At 44.7% G+C, this 16117-nt stretch overlaps 1 protein-coding gene across 3 annotated transcripts in view; it reads right to left on the bottom strand.

Moving 5' to 3' along the window:
- camta1a (calmodulin binding transcription activator 1a) overlaps positions 1 to 16117 on the bottom strand; it is a 263949-nt gene that overhangs the window by 39148 nt on the left and 208684 nt on the right. The gene's annotated exons all lie outside the window — the stretch shown is intronic.

The following is a 16117-nucleotide window of genomic DNA, read 5'->3' as shown; positions in this document are numbered from 1 at the left end:
CTACCCTCTCCATTAGTTGTGGTGCTCCCAAGTGAGAGGCCACGCTGCCCAGGGGCAATCTGAGGAAGGACCATCAGGAGCCCATCCGGCTGCCATAATGGCCTTGGCTGAGCCCATGGCACTGATCCTAATTTTCAGTGGCCATCCAGGTGACACTGAGTAACACTGGAATAAAAAGAGGGGAAAGGAAGTTGTTGAGCCCTCTCAGACACAGTGAGGATTTAACTGTGCGCACTCTCTTCATGGCTCTTTTCTTTTCTTTCCGCCTGACAATAACCTCTCAACCCCTGGCTTTCTCTAAGTCTTTTCCACTTGCTTGCCCTCTCATTTTCATCTCTTCCTCTTAGGGCATAGTGCAATTCATTTGGAGGGGGAAAAAACAGCTAATGCCATCTCTCTCTACTCCCTCTCTTCTGCTCTCGCTCCCTTTCACTTCGGCGCTGAGTCTGATTTGTTTGTGTGCGTCGGCTTTCTCCTCGTGCCAGTCGACAAGCCGTGCTATTCATGTCCCTCTACCCATGTCTGTGAGCGAATCAGGACTTCACAGGAGCAGCCAGGGGAGAGAATGTGCTGGTGCATTTCTAAACAGGGAGTCACAGGGAGGACTGATGTGTGTCCAGCAGCAAGACAGTACAACCCTGCCTCTATCTGCTTCGGCAATGGCCCACTGAACGACAATAGATAACAATAACAGCAACTGTTGGGGTTGTAACAGAAAACAGAACCAGTCAAGCACAAACTGTAAGAGTACATATATGTAAATATGTACACACACCACACACACATCAAGTGACAACAGTGATGGCCACAGGACTGCTGAGCCTGTATGCTCTGTCGAGGGGCTCATTATTATTACCAGCCTGAATACTGGAGCAGCCCCAGAGCTCAGCTTGGCAAGACCTCTCTCTGTGAAGACACACACCCACACACACACACACACACACATACACACACACACATCGACACACACTACAAATGGGTAATCAAACGTCTGCCCCTGGGAAAAAAAATGTTCAAATGGTTTCCTAGCAACCAATGGTGTGTATTGGGTCCACATGAAAAATGAAAAATAAAGACATGTGTGTGAGTGTGGGGTTGTGTGTGAGACAGAATGAAAAAAAATTAGGTTGAGATAAAAAAAAAAAAGGTGCATATTAGAGAGAGACAGAGAGGTTTATGGGGTGAAGTATGGAGCGGTCAGAGATAAGGAGACGTGAATGGGATATGAAAAGGTAATGAGGAGAGAAAGAGAAAAGGTGGCATCGTAAGTCTGCCAATCTGATAGACAAACACAAGCATTTCGCCATCAGCTCTACAGGGGCAGTGTTGACTGCGAGTTGAGTAGGTGCACAGACAGTTAAGGTCGTGGGAATGTGTTGTCAAATCACAGCTCAGAGAGACAGAGATCATCATCGCGGGAATAAATCATTATATTACACATTGTTACAAATATGTAGGAGCTCTGCAGGGAAGAGAATTACGCAAGAACCAAAGCATAGGCTTTGGAAAACGGCCTTAAACACAGTGCTATGTATCACACCAGGTTCAAATGCAAAACACAGGGGGATGTGCTACACCAAAGTCACACAATCAGGTGAGAGTAGTGGTTTGTGAAATTGCTGCAGAGCACTGTAAAAAGAGGCGTAGCTGAATCTCTGGGGCTCTAAAGAGTGTTTTGATCATTTTTTGAACATTGTGAACTAAAACACAGCAAGTCCCCTTTAAAAATGATTCAATAAAAAGACAGAGTTACATTTTATTTGTTTATCTGTGTGCAAGTGTGTGAAATGCAAGGAGCAAAGCAGCATGTAATAGTGTGTGCGCGTGTGTGTGTGTGTGTTTGCATAAGATAGTATAATGTGCAATTGTGTGTGTGTGTGTTCGTGTGTGTGTGCCTGTTTGGTACATCTGCCTGAAAGAATTGTGTGTGTGTGTGTGTGTGAGGTAGTGAGAAGCATACTATCTCCATCCAGCAGCTGCCACAAAGAGGCTTCCCAAAACAAGCGCAGGGCTGTGACAGAGACAGAGCGACCGCAGCCTTCTGGTGGTGTAATAGGAAATTAATTGAGACCATCAATATGGTATTAATCATTAAAGCACAGGTGCTGAGGTGGCACTTTGCTGACTTCTCTACTGTTGGCAGCACTCACATGCACACGCAGTAAAGGTCTGACCTGCTGTTTTACAAAAACGCAAGTGGGGATAAAAAAAAGAGAAGTGGAGAGACATGGGACAGCGGGAAAAAGGAAAGTTTGTATCCTCCATTTAAACACACAGAGACAATGGGACAGTAATCCAAGGTCATTCTCTCATTGCCCTGAAAATGTTTAGTCTTCACCTCTTCTGAGCCCCCTCTGATAGCTACTAAACAGTGAGAGGGAAACTGAATAGGAGTGGGTGTTCTGAGAGACGTTTAAATCAGAAAATGTCAGGTAAATTTGGGGAAATATTCATCAACTCCCTTGGAAGCCATGTTTCTTATAACACCTAATCCTTTGTGAGGCAAAGCACAGTGAGGACTGGAGTGCCGGTGTTAATCAGCCAGAGGAGAGCCAAATTGCAGCAACTACATTAAGCCGTTAAGCACACCACGTCTCCAAATTGTTGAAGGTGTCTCACTGAGATGAATGTTTCTTCTTATGAATAATACATCACATACATACTCGCGGAAAAGCCAGACACATATTTTATATGTGTGCGCATGTGACTGTACATGCACTCACACACACACACACACACACACACCCAAGCGCATCCACCCTTGTGAGTGTCTTTCGGTGAGGCAGTGCGACAGCTGTGCGGGATGGGGGTTTGTAGCGTGTGGCGGAGTTGGATAGGGTAATGGTCCCAACACTTTGTTTGGACTGAGAGGAGTCCAGCCTCCAAAGGTACTTTACACCAAACCCTCACCAGCCCCATGTCTGTCAGTGTCAAGGTTGAGCCCATGAAATGTTTATGATTCAGGGGCTGTAGATAAGATGGAGATTGATCTGGATCGAAAGGCAAATAAGACTGCCAAAGCCCGGAGTCAGCTGAAAAGCAGGCAGAGGGAGCAGAGGGGGGGAGGACGAAGAGAGTAAGAGGAAAAAATGCATTAACACAGGTCTGGCCCTGAGAGAGAGCAGAGTAATGAGTACTTCCTCTACACACACTGGATACTGGACGGAGAATATGGACACACCATCATGACCAGCTGATTGATGTGTGACTGTTTGTCTGATTGCTGCCAATGCTTGAGACTTGCAGTCCTTGACTACTGACACTGTCTGTGCCCTGGTGTGTTTGAAAGGCTGAGCACACCAACTGATGCCATCTAAAAAACAGCACGTATATGCAGGCTATTTGCTGGCGGAGATTTAAAATGTATAGGTCTGACTGTGAGCATTAGTTGGATAGGTCTGTGTCAGGAGACGGGGAATGGCACTTTAATCCGTGTATACATGAAAATATGTTAAAGGAAGTGAAACATGCACAAACTTCCAGACACTAGTTGGACGTCATGGGAGAATGAGAGGCCTCTGCCTCTCTTTAAAACTTTGGCAATAATATATCAGCTTTGATTTACAATGTCAAAGAGTGGAACAAAAGGGGAAATTGTGTTAAATAGAGCATTTTTCAAAGGCCAGAGGAATGTGTGGGTATGCATTTGCATTCATATCTGTGTGTGTGTGTATGGGACGGATGGAAGGATAAGACCCTTTGATGTATCTCCCAACAGCACTGGCCAGCTTGCAGGAGAGTAACAGAGCAGTGGCCATGAGAGAATTGGGGCCCAAGCCCTGGGGCCTGTTCTCTCCCTCCCTCTCTCAGTTTGCCTTCCCCTCCCTCCTCTGATCAATACAGGGTCCTAATTACTGAGGACAGTATTGTACTCATCTCTCTCTCTCATCTTCTCTCACGCTTATTCTTTGCATGGTGTTACAACCTTGACTTCCACCATGCTGTTCAGGGTAGAAATCAAGGTTTCTACATACAGTTCACTATGCGCGTGCTTGTTCTGTACGTGCGCGCGGCTTGTGTGTGCATTTGCCCGCCTTTTGTCAGCCACACACATTCTGCGAGTGTTTCTATGCATATTTTACATATTTGTGAAAGGAGTCACTGTGAGTCTCTGTAAATACGTGAACAGGCTTACACAAGGCTGTTAAAATGTGTGCATGTGTTTGTGTACAACAAGATAAGGGAATATCCTTGAAAAAGCAACAGCAACATAAACCCCAGTGAATTAGGAACAGCATGCATAAACTTGAATAATAACACATTCCCTTATTTCGGTGGCTTTATCCCAGTTATCTAATTGGCCAAGTCATTTTTTTTCTTTAATAAATTAATGAATGTTGCAGGGGTAAGGCCGGGAATCATATAGGCAGCAATAAGTAGCACTGCTTTAAACCCCAAACTGCATCAGAACATCTGAATAATTTGTAGGAGAAATAATTATGGGGCAGAAGAGCAGGCATCAATCCTGGAACACCGACAGTGCCCTCGCTGGAAACTACCTCACCCATAAGCCAAGGCTCCATTAGGTATTGTCTGGGGCCTACAGGCTAATTTGTTTGCATCAATAATACATTCAAAGGATTTATCTAACTTGCAAATGAGTGTTCATTTACTGGTCCAAGAGGCAGGGAGGAGAGAAGGCAGCAGGAGAGAAGGTGTGAAAGGCTGAAACAGCTGGTTGTGGCTATCTGGGACACAGTTAACCCTTTGCTAGGCAGCAGGATGATGGTCCATTTCTAGTTTGTCAGTGGTATTCAGAAACGGTGGGTTCTGTCATGCTTGGAGAACAGCCAATGTTTGTGTAGGAAGGAGACAGGCCAAGGTGCTGGTGACTTACCCTTGGAAAGGCATCAAAAATGAAGCAGCAAGCCCCCTCAAGCCACAACATAACATATTACCTGCTGCACTGAATATTCTCTGATCGTATGCCAGATGACAAAATGACAAAGAGGAGTGTATGTGTGTGTCTTTGTTAGAATACAGGGACGTGGCAGTTGTGATACATGATAGAGCGTCCTTGGGGGACACTAGGATCTCCAGCGCCCTTTGATCTCCATACTATGCCGCCTTCCACAGGTGATACCAGGGTGCTCAAAGAACTGGAAATAATATAGGGGGGGATTAGGGTTATCACGAGCGAGCTAGCGAGAGAGGAAGAGAGGGGATACGAGAGAGCAAGAGAGAGAGAGAGAGACGTAGAGAAAGAATGGGAGGGGAGGAAGGAAGCTGGCCATGAACATATGCTGCCTCTCTGTGCCAAGCCCCACTGGCTCAGGAAACCCACGCATACGCTGCACTGCTGCTGCTGCTGTTGCCACTCCAGCCTCTCCAACACCAACACCATGCCACTACTTAGTCAAACAAAGCTGGAGAGATGAATCCAGGAAGAGACGGGGTCTCCCTAGTCTCTGCACTGCCAGAGTAGGGCTGCTTGTCTTGGATGACACAGCCTGATAGTACGCACATACACATGTACATTTACAAAGCAGCATCTTTCATCTGTTTCAAGTTCATCACATCATACTACACTGTAGGATGAACTGTGATACGAGAGAGATCTTTTCATCTCTTCATGGTATGGTCTTAATTCTCCTGACTCACTTTGAGTTTTTACTGTTAGAAGATTTAGAACATTTTAATTTGTTATCAACTCGCCTGCACAAATAAATTCTTCGATCTAGCTAGTCTTGGTCAATTTTTGTAAAAATAAATCCCGTAGAACAGTTTGTGAGGGGGAAAGGTCAAAAGGGGACAGAGGAGTCTGCAGGAGATGAATGCTGCTGATAATGATCCTAGTGCATTATACTTTTCTGTTGAAGATTTACCACAAAGGTTAATGGTTGGAAAAGCTGTGTGTATATGTGTACTTGTGCGTATCAGGAAACTACTGTGGTAACTGGTACTGTGATGTTTGATGTACTGTGCACCTAAAGGTATCATTAACACTGAGAGTCTAGAAGGTTCAATTCAGTTTTCATTGCTTAAACATTTTATAAGCACCAGACTAAGAATTCACAAAAAGGTCACACACCAATATATTTTTTATAATACTTAATAACATTTTTAGGTTATATCATTTATGTGTAAAAATTCTGTGTAATGAGGCTCTTATATTACTTGAACCACCACAATTGGCTAGGGGGGTTCAACAAGAATGTTTCACATAATGATTGACCACGTGCTTGATTTTACCATGTTGTTAGAGGAAAAGAGGGTGGGAAGGAGGGCAGGGAGTGGAAGGAGAGTGGGCTCTGAACGGCTTTGGAAGAGTGCTGAACATGACTCCCCACTGGGATTCAAACCAAGGGCAAAAAAACAAAACAAACTAAAAGTAAAAAAAAAAAGAAGAAAAAAAAATGTAAGCAAACATCAACCACACTGAATCAAATTGCAAACACACACATGCACACTCACACTCACGCACCCGTGCACTCTTGCAGACTCATAAATCCACACAAACCCACACATGTAATAGACCTAAATGAGAGTGCAGACACACAAACACCCTCAGACACACAGATATATAATAACAAATGCTTGTATAACACAGAAATCAAATTCACGGTTCATCTTGCAATCTGAGCCTTGCAAACTTAATTCCCCTCTGCCGTCTGGCCGCCTCACGTTCCATGCCTTTTCCATGCGAACGAATGGGGTCAGTATCGTCACATAAACATCCTTTCGTCCTCTGCTCTCTCCCCTCTCTCCCCTTTCTCAGTGAATGGATGCTGAGCACTGGTGCATATCTACGCAGGGATGGCAAGGGCACCGAGGAGAGAAAATCAATACTATATCTCACCACTAAGCACAATCCCAACCAAAAGCAGCTGGAGTTTGCAGGTTGCTCCATAAACTGGACGGCTTCATCTGGCTGGCCGCTGTGTCGGTGGATTGCTACAGTAATGCACTACAGCACAATGGCCTAGGCCAGAGCCTGCCAGACACAGAGGTGCTCGCTTGTGCGAACACACAAATACAGAGACACAAACAGCACACTCCCAGGAGCTGGGGAATAGCCACAGCAATGAGAAAAAAAACTCTCATGAGGCAGGAACAAGGTTGACAAACACACTCTCTCCTCCTTCCCAAGCAAGGAAAAGCACCTCTGGACCATTTAGCCCACCCACCACACATATGCACACACACACACACACACAGAGGCACATAGTGACACATACATTTACAGACACATACTGTGTATATACAGTATGTGTACATACAGAGAGGGGTCCTTAAAATACCTGTTCTAAAAATAGCAGGCGGGAAGCAGGAAGCAGGACTGAGGCTATTATTATTGCGCACACGTCCTGCCTGGTCCCACCAAGGAAAGGGAAGAGACTAATGATTTTTCTGGTGCAAGCAATTAAAAAACTATTTGTCACCTGCCAGGCTGCATATGACGTTAGGGGCCTTGGCAGGGGACCACATATACACACTGTACACACACAAAGTGGGTTGCACCATAGCAAGCGGCCCAGAGGCAGAAATGGTGCATGAGAAACAGGTGAAGCTGGAGGGTCACAAAAAAGGGAAACGAAAGGAAAATGAGGTAGGAAACGGAGGAAGCGGCACTTTGGATAGAGGAGCAGAGTTGGGTAAACGCCTGATTTATCCGGACAGGTTAATACCAGGCCAGACAGCACCTCAGACAGCATACTGCCATCAGGAAGTCATGCAATATTTAGAATCCAGCCAATGAAAGTCATTCTCCTTCTGCTGGGCTCCTGGATAAAATAGAAATGTATATTTCCCCCTTTACTCCACCCTTCCTCACACCCTTAGAGCACAAAAAGAGAGAGAGAGTCCAACTCTCTGCCATCCATATCCCTGGCTCTGTCTGTTTCTCACTCTCTCTTGGGCAGCTTCCCCTGGAGAGCAGTGTGAAACATGCAGGGTTATACACAGGTTCATTTCAACTGCATTACTGCAATCCCTGCTAGATATGTCTAAATGCTTGAAGGAATTTTAGCACACCAGGAACAAAAAGTGAAAGCACATTTCATTGAAAATCAACATATTAATATAATTTAATAACTCCCTATTTCTGCTCAGCTAGGATTTCTATACTAGGAGGTAAACACTGTAGACACTTCTGGGAGATGATGAACAGCCTGTCAAGTTATCTGAGAGGGTCACTGGGGAAGTTACTTTTTTATATTTTGCATTTGAGCACTTCCCTGTAGGGGCATAGGGTGAGGGGGGGTGTATTATTTGTGTACTCATATAGTGCTCTATATGAGAGTTAGGATGCTATATAGGGGGCCATCAGGCTGGCTAAAACCTCCCACTACTAATAAGGAACATCGTCAGATGCTACCACAGAAGACCAATATTGGGCTCTGGGGTAATGGGAGACAGCCTATATAAATTGGGAGAAGGCAGTAAATAATATGAAGACAAGCGTTATGCCTCCTTTGCACTACGTAGCCCTATGCAGCCCCTGCTTTAAGCATACACTCGGCTGCAGTAATTTACGAGGCAGCTCGTTAACGTCGGGTGATTTGCACTGCTCGTTTGCTCCTGCTCATCTCAACCAAATGATATCATCTTCTACCTCTAATCTTCTATCTCTAATCCCCCATTCTCAAAGCTCCTCCACCCCTCCCGCCTCTTGTTTCCACGCCTTCTTCCATTCCTCCTATCCTACCCTACCACGTTTTTGCCGTCTCTCTCCTCCGTCTTCCTCCACTCCATCTCTGTGTCTCCTCAGGTTTGCGTGGGTGAGTTTTGAGACGATGGAGCAGACAGCGATAGGAGCAGAGCCATCCAGCTGAAGGGTGCGTGCGTGTGTATGTTCAATATGACATCTATCCAGATCAAAAAAGACTAAAAGAAGTCTGGTTTGACTCAGAAGGCTTTATGTGCCCTTGTAGTAGTTACTTTTCCATTGCCCCCTACTGAGAGAGAATGGGAGCGAGCCATAATAAAAAGACAGACGTTCTCTCTGGGGGGGGGGGGGGGGGGTGGGGGAGCTCAGCAATCCTAGGGAGACACAGCACAGTGGCATATAGAAAAAGAGACAGAATGGTAGGGTAGAGGTCAGATAAGAAGAGATGGCAGCAGTGAAAAGCAAAGAAAATGAGGATGTAAGGAATTCACACAGATGAAAGCAGTGTTCATGACAGAGATAGTTATTGAGCATTAGAGATACAAATAACTTTGCTTTTATGCATAGTAAAATACCCACAAGGCTCCAGGAACTTCACCATTCACTTCAACTGCTAAACAACAACATTGGCACAATACTTTATCTTTATCTTATATGATTTCCAGAAACAGCCCTTAGTCTATCTAATCCACAGAGAAATCAGCCTCAGACCAGATGCAGCGTACACCCACAGACAAACGGATTTTCACAATGAAAATTGCCAATTATAGAAATTGCAATCAGAGCTGTTGTTTTGTTGTGTTGATGAGTGGTAGCTGGTTAAAGAGGAATGGAGATCAATATCTTACTGAATGCAGAGTGAATGACTCTGGTACTATATTAGTAGGGCATTCATACTCACTCCCTCTTATTCTTTTGATCTGACTTCAGCACACACCATCACTGTCGTCTCCCTTACCTCTATCCTATCCTTCCCTGTCTCATTTTTCCCTCTATGACACGTCCAAGTGATCATGTCGGGATGTCAGCCCTCATCCACGGCTAATTGGGGCTCAGAGGAGTAATCAGGGCAGGACAAATCGGACAGTTCTGGTCATTAGCTGTGACCAGTGTTCTCTGGGAAGCTGGGAGATGCGTGCACACTTCTGCCATCACGCCTGAGCCTGCATAGTGACATGGGCAGACCCGTGGCTCGACGTGAGTGGGGACACAGAAATTGGCACAGCAAAGAACACAGATGTAGTGTGGGGCCGCTGATCTCTTCTGCTTTCTAAGACACACAGGAAGAATGTAAACATAAGCCACGCTTGCGACGCTATACACAGAGAGAGGCAGTGAAAGGACTGCTGAAGAGAAGGCTCATAATGTACAACACAGAGGGTAATATCAAATCAGGATTATGGTGTGTCGCAATACTCTTGAGCAAACTTACACTGTTAGATCTGTGAGAGAGCAAAGGCCCTCATCTGTTTGTTTTTTTTTTGCCGCTCTGGTTAGTGAGCCAGTTCTCTGTGCTCTTTTGGGCTGGTCAGTGGAGAGACAGCAAAAATAGCGGAATAACATGTAAAATATTGGTGTCAATAACAATGGTGGAAGTCACAAAATGTAAACATGTCGATGGCTGCTCCTTCTGAAAATGGGACGCAAGACTCTGGAGCGAGATGAATGTCAATGCGCCTTACTGGCAGAGCCTTAACCTTTCGGAATAACTGAATTATTTAAGCACCACATACCTGTTGTGGGCCTCTGTTTCTCCGTCTGGGCTCAGGCTGGTTAGGAGGCTGCATGAGTCTATGGCCACGCACGCCTCTTTGGCCGCAGAGTGAAAATGGCAAGACAAATGCAGCGGGGGATTTGTGATAATTGGCCGTGCTGGTGGGCTAGGCGACGGGCCTAGAGAAAAGGTCGCAGGCACTGAGGAACAGATCAGTCTGCCAGGAGGAGAGGAAGCTCCGTGTGCCTCTGGGGTTTAGATCAACTTTTCTCTCTTTCATAGTATGGGGAGACAACTCACCAGCAGGGGCCATTAATTAAACACCAGAGTAACCTTCAATTTGTTTAGAGGTCAGAAGCCCCAGTGTCTCTGTTTCGGGCAGAGAACAACTCAGAACTAACTCGATGTTTTTCTCTGTGAGTGGAGACAGAGGAGAGCAGACATGCACAGAGGGAAAAAAGAAAAGCAATAGCAGGGGGAGAGGGAGAGAGATGTATTTGAATGTTTATGAGTTGAGAGGATCGAGATGGTTAATGTCAGATGCACAAGGAGGAGGAGAAGTGAAGGAGATGAGGAGAGCCACAGGGACATGGCTCATACCCCGGCATGCTCGTGAAGCAGCTGTTCTCCTCATGGCGGAGCGTTAGGGCCTGCCAGCAGCAGCATGCTGCCGAGAGCACCGTGGTCTCCCACCATAGTGCAGAAACTCAACAGCACAGTTTGATACACACACGCTCACGCACGACGACACGAAGCATGTGCACACGGTGTCAGATATACAGACACAAACTCACACTGCATATAGAGTACTGCCACTCGTTCTCCTGCCAGTCCAGTACTGAGGGGTTTGAGTTGAACGGTAATGTCAGGTGGTGGAGTCAAATTCATATGCTAAAAATCTGATCTCATCCTCTGCAGAGGTGCATTTCCATTTGATACAAACAACAGCCTGCATAGCTAAAGGCAATTATATTTCTACTGCCTCCGTTTGCCCTGAGGTTGTAGACAGCCAGTCAAAACCTCGCCAGGTTTCCCTGCCTCTCTACCCTCTCAGTGAAATCAACAGAATGGTGCCCATGCTCATCCATGATTTATCTCAGTGAAATATTCATTATGTAGCCTTGCATAGCCTAGACGCATCTGATGTGAATCTGGACCTGACAGCTCTGCTCCGTCATCACACATCACCTGAGCCACTCTGAATCCGGCACCTGTCTCCCAGTGCTCAACGCAGAGGCAACTAAACTGATCCGAATGAATAGAAGGCTCTGGTAGATATAAAGAATCCATCTGCCTATCTTTAGCCTGCAGGCATGTCTGCTCTGGGTCTGTAGCTACTGTATCCTGCTGGCACACCTACCTATGACGGAACACCACAGCAAAAGAGCTACTCAACTTTTCCCATTCAATTAGTTAGACAGAGAGAGAGCTCCGCTCTGACTGGTTCCAAGGAGTGAGGCATGATGACTACATGTAGTGCGCCCAACACACGGTCTACTGACAGTATTGATCTTTGGAGTTTGGTTAGCCTGTTACAGGAGATGAATAGCATGGGAGATAAAAGGCACTTTGTGTTTTATTTGATTTGTTTATGTTTTATTAATGAACACACCAACAGAAATGCAAACTAAAAATAAAAAGGCTGTGTTGAAACTGTTACAGAAGAGTACGTTTCAGCACCTCGGACAGCACCGCACAGCCTGCACTGCTCAGGGTTCTCCTTAATCGCAGAGTTATCACTCTGCCTGTCCAATTAAGTAACCTTTAAATTATTCCATAAATTAAAATTGCTGAAATACCGTCTAATAGTGCTGGAATGATCACAGGGACAATAGTGACAACTCATTTTCCTACATAACACTAATTCAAGTGGTTTCAAAGTCATTATACTCTGAAGGACTAATGTAATAAGAAAAATGTAACTGCAGTGAACGGTGATATTAATAATGTATTCATGTGAGACAGAGAGTAGAGCACAGTGGCCTAAGCTGAGAAAGGTAAGAGGGAGAAAGTGATAGCTGTGAAGAAACAAGGTCGTCAGCATTCCCTCCTGCCTTGCTAGTCATTTCATTATCTCATCTCTCTCTCCTCCTCTTTAAAGCAGGAAAAGCGGGAGAGGCTATTGACCCCTCTCTGTGTTCGTGGCAGGCAGCAGGACAAATGAAGTTTCCCCTCAGACCCCCTCCGTATTAATATCATAATTATCCCCACCTCTGTGCCCCCGCCGGCCAACACAAACTCCGCTGTCTGATTTGATGGAGAGACGCAAGCGGAGAATTACATTCGATTAGCACTAAACAAGAGAAGGGGACACGGAGTGATAGAATCAATCAGTGCCACCAGGACAGACGAGATCCTTTCTGTCAATGAGTGTGCGTCTGGCTGTGCAAGCGTGTGTGTCACAATAGCTTGTGGCTTAAAAGACTGCATAGTACTAAATTTATACAGGGATGCCCTTAAGTATGTGGTTATGTACTGTAACTGGCTGAACTAATTTAAACAGAGGAATCATAATGTCAGAATGTTTATTAGGATTTGGGGACTGTGTGATTTTTGTTGGCAGAATTAAAAACATACTCTGACAGGACATAGTGTGTTTTTTTTTAAATCCACTCAAATGGGAATTCTTTTTGAGTGACAAACCACACAGTCTGCTCTGGGCAGCTCTCTGTCTCAGCAGCAATTTGGATTCATTGTTTGCAAGCCCAGATAACTGCGGTGGTACTTTTCTTCAGTCTCAGCAATTTGAAGGGATGGGCAAGACATTTTAAAGTGGTCTAATGCCATAGAGAGGTGGAGGTAGTGCAGTGGAGATGAGCAGATTGAGAGTGAGAGGTGAAAAGAACAAAATAAAATGAATGGAGTGAAAGAAGACCCCCCTTGTAGGTCTTCATTCCTGTCCCCTGTCTCATTACCCAGGCTTTGCCTCAATAAAGAGTGGATAAAGAGTGGATAAAGAGGCACACACCCACAGGCTAACCTCTCCGCCAAAACACCTTTCACCAACCTTCTCACTCTGTCCGTCTTTCTCACTTCTCACTTTCTGGCGCTGTTACACACATATCCAAAAACACACACGCACATATACACACACTGCTGCTTCTCCCCATTCTGCTGGGTTTTTTTTTTTTCTTCTTCAAATCTTTCAACATATTCTCTCTCCAGCTTTCCCTTCAGTGTGTTTTTTTAGTCAAACTTTTTAAAAGTTGTGTCCGTCTCACTCTGTCTCTCTCTCTCTCTCTCTCTCTCTCTCTCTCATTCACAGTCTGTCTCTACCCTCTCTGTCCTCTGTGTTCTCTCCCTGTTGGTGCTGTGTAATAGGAGTTATTTTCATCCCTGTCTCTCCGTGACTGTGGCCACTGGATGGCTGAATATTTACATTTTTCACTCACTGGTGACCTTTCCCTGTTGCCGCTCTGGGAGTTCCAGTCTCCTTGCTGCTCTGTTGTTGACAGACTACTGCCTGCAAATCTCATATGGACACAGCAAATGGTACACAGGGAGTCATGTACGGAGGGTTCAGAGAGTAGACAAAGGTGGAAAGAGAGAGAGAGAGAATGAGAGAAAGAGAGAGAGAGAGACTGTTGTAACCACGGTTGACTGTAAGTGACTTGAAGAGACAGAGGCACTGAAGGTCTGACTGCATCTGGAGAGATATGGACTAAAGAGGTGCAACCTTTTACCTCTGGTGTCATCGTGATTCTGGTTTCCTGTCAGCACAAATGTTCTGCACTAAGCTGCCTGAAAAGAGACGTAAACCTGGGGTTTGCTCAGTGCCAAAGAAAATACTTGTTGTAAATAAATGTTGTTGTTTTTTTATTGGGCAGCAGGATTTTTTTTTTCTTTTTGAATGACTGGATGCTTTAGCGGCCTTGTGAATAATGTAAGAAGATCTGCTGAGCAGAGTGAAAGGAGAGGAGAGAGCCACGGATTCACTAACCAGTTGTTCTTAGCTGATGTTCTGCAGTAACAGGAAAGAAAAGTTGAGTCAGTGAACTCCTCAAAGTTTGATGAGTGTTTATGTGCACATATCCTGAAACTGACAGAGAGAGAGGGCAAGAATGAAGGCTACGTTTAAAAAGTGAGTGAACCGCAGTAACCCCATGCTTTCTGTGTTGTTCACGCTCGGTGCGTGCGTACATGTTTCTGATTGGCTGTATGTGTCCTTGTTTTATTGTGCTCATCAAAGAGAGCTTTGCACTATTTTGGGTCTGAATTTGACTTCATACTCACTAACTTATACAAAGATCTGTTTTAAATCAGTATTAACATGTGTCTTTCTACCTACAAACTAAAATGAAAGGCACTGTCAGTCATTGAAGAAGAAAATATTCTTCCTCTCTTTGCTGAGATATCCTTTACTCACACAATTAGAGAAAAATTGAGAAAAAAAACATCATCCTTATTCTGAATTCGTATGCGGATTCCCCAAATCAGCAATCTGAATTCAGTATGGATTCCCTCTTTGTATTTCTAAGCATACATGGCCGCTCAGCAAAGAAACACTGAGTGAAGAAAGGAGCGGGCGTGTTTTCTGAATCAGTATGCATAGAAGGAATGATCACAGCAGCTATGTACTATTTCAGTGTACATATGGGAATGTGAGTATTGTATTAAGAAAGACTAGAAAAGAATTTGAACCTTTCCTTTCAAGCTATGTCTCTACACGATGACTCGATAAAAATCAACACAAGAATTCCCTGACAATTTACAAGGGGAAGCAGATTGATGATAATATGCACCCTCACTAAACAGAACAAGTATATTTCTAGAATTAGAATAAGATATTCCTTATGTCATTATTTCTTGCTTTCATTACGTGGCCATTTTTATAATAGAGTGTGCCTCTAATCATTGGGAATATATTTAAGTGTAAATAACCTGAGCGGCTTTCCTGATTGAATGCAGAAGAGACAGAAGGAGATATGCTTTTTGTCTGCTACTGTTGTTATTACTGCCTGTGACACACACACAGTGCCAACCGAGACCAAGCGAGAGAGAAATAAATAGTTGTTGTTTGAAAGCCTTTGTTTGCTGTGGGAGCACTAATTATTTTGATTAGTATTTAAGCATTGTTGAGGCCAGTTTTTCTCTTTTGTCTTTTCCCTACCGATCTGCTCTTCTCTTTTGCTAACAGACAGTGCAAAAGGGGTTTGGTTAGACTACAAATGGATTTGTCTTCTGGGTCTATTCAGTACAGGAGAAATGTTGTAGCTCAACAGTTTCTTGTTGTCAGAAAATACATACTTTGAGAACGAGCAGCAGAGTAGCCAAAGCGTATTTATTCCGACGGTGCCTTCTCTTCACGTTTTGTACAAGAATATACTGCACAGATATAGACCTACAGACATAGATAGATAGAAAGACAAAAATAGCAGCAGCTCCACACATCCCTATTCCCTGCGTGTGTATGCTTTATGCTCCCTTAAAAGTGTGTGGTTGAATGGTTGTACGTATCAGGCACCTTCCAACAATAATGGCTGCCATGCTAAACGAGAATGATGAGATGTATTGGGGAGGTGATCAAAGGACTACTATTTACAACCACTCTCAGCCTGCGGACTTGACGACCCACTGTAAGCACACTATACTGAACAGGGAACCTCTTCCATCATGCTTTTACTGCCCATCACTGCAGCTGTTAGACAGGGGAGATGGCAAAGCTTTTAGCAGGCTGAGATACCGTCCTCATGCTGGACGGCGTGTATGGGCAATGCCATCAGAAAAGTGAATGACTGGGAAAGATAAGGGAAATGGAGGCTGGGCAGGGAAAGGGGAAGAGAGAGAGAGGGAGG

Source organism: Anabas testudineus, chromosome 7, assembly GCF_900324465.2.
Source record: "Anabas testudineus chromosome 7, fAnaTes1.2, whole genome shotgun sequence".
NCBI classification, from domain to species: Eukaryota; Metazoa; Chordata; class Actinopteri; order Anabantiformes; family Anabantidae; genus Anabas; species Anabas testudineus.
This window is presented reverse-complemented; position numbering and strand designations above follow the sequence as displayed.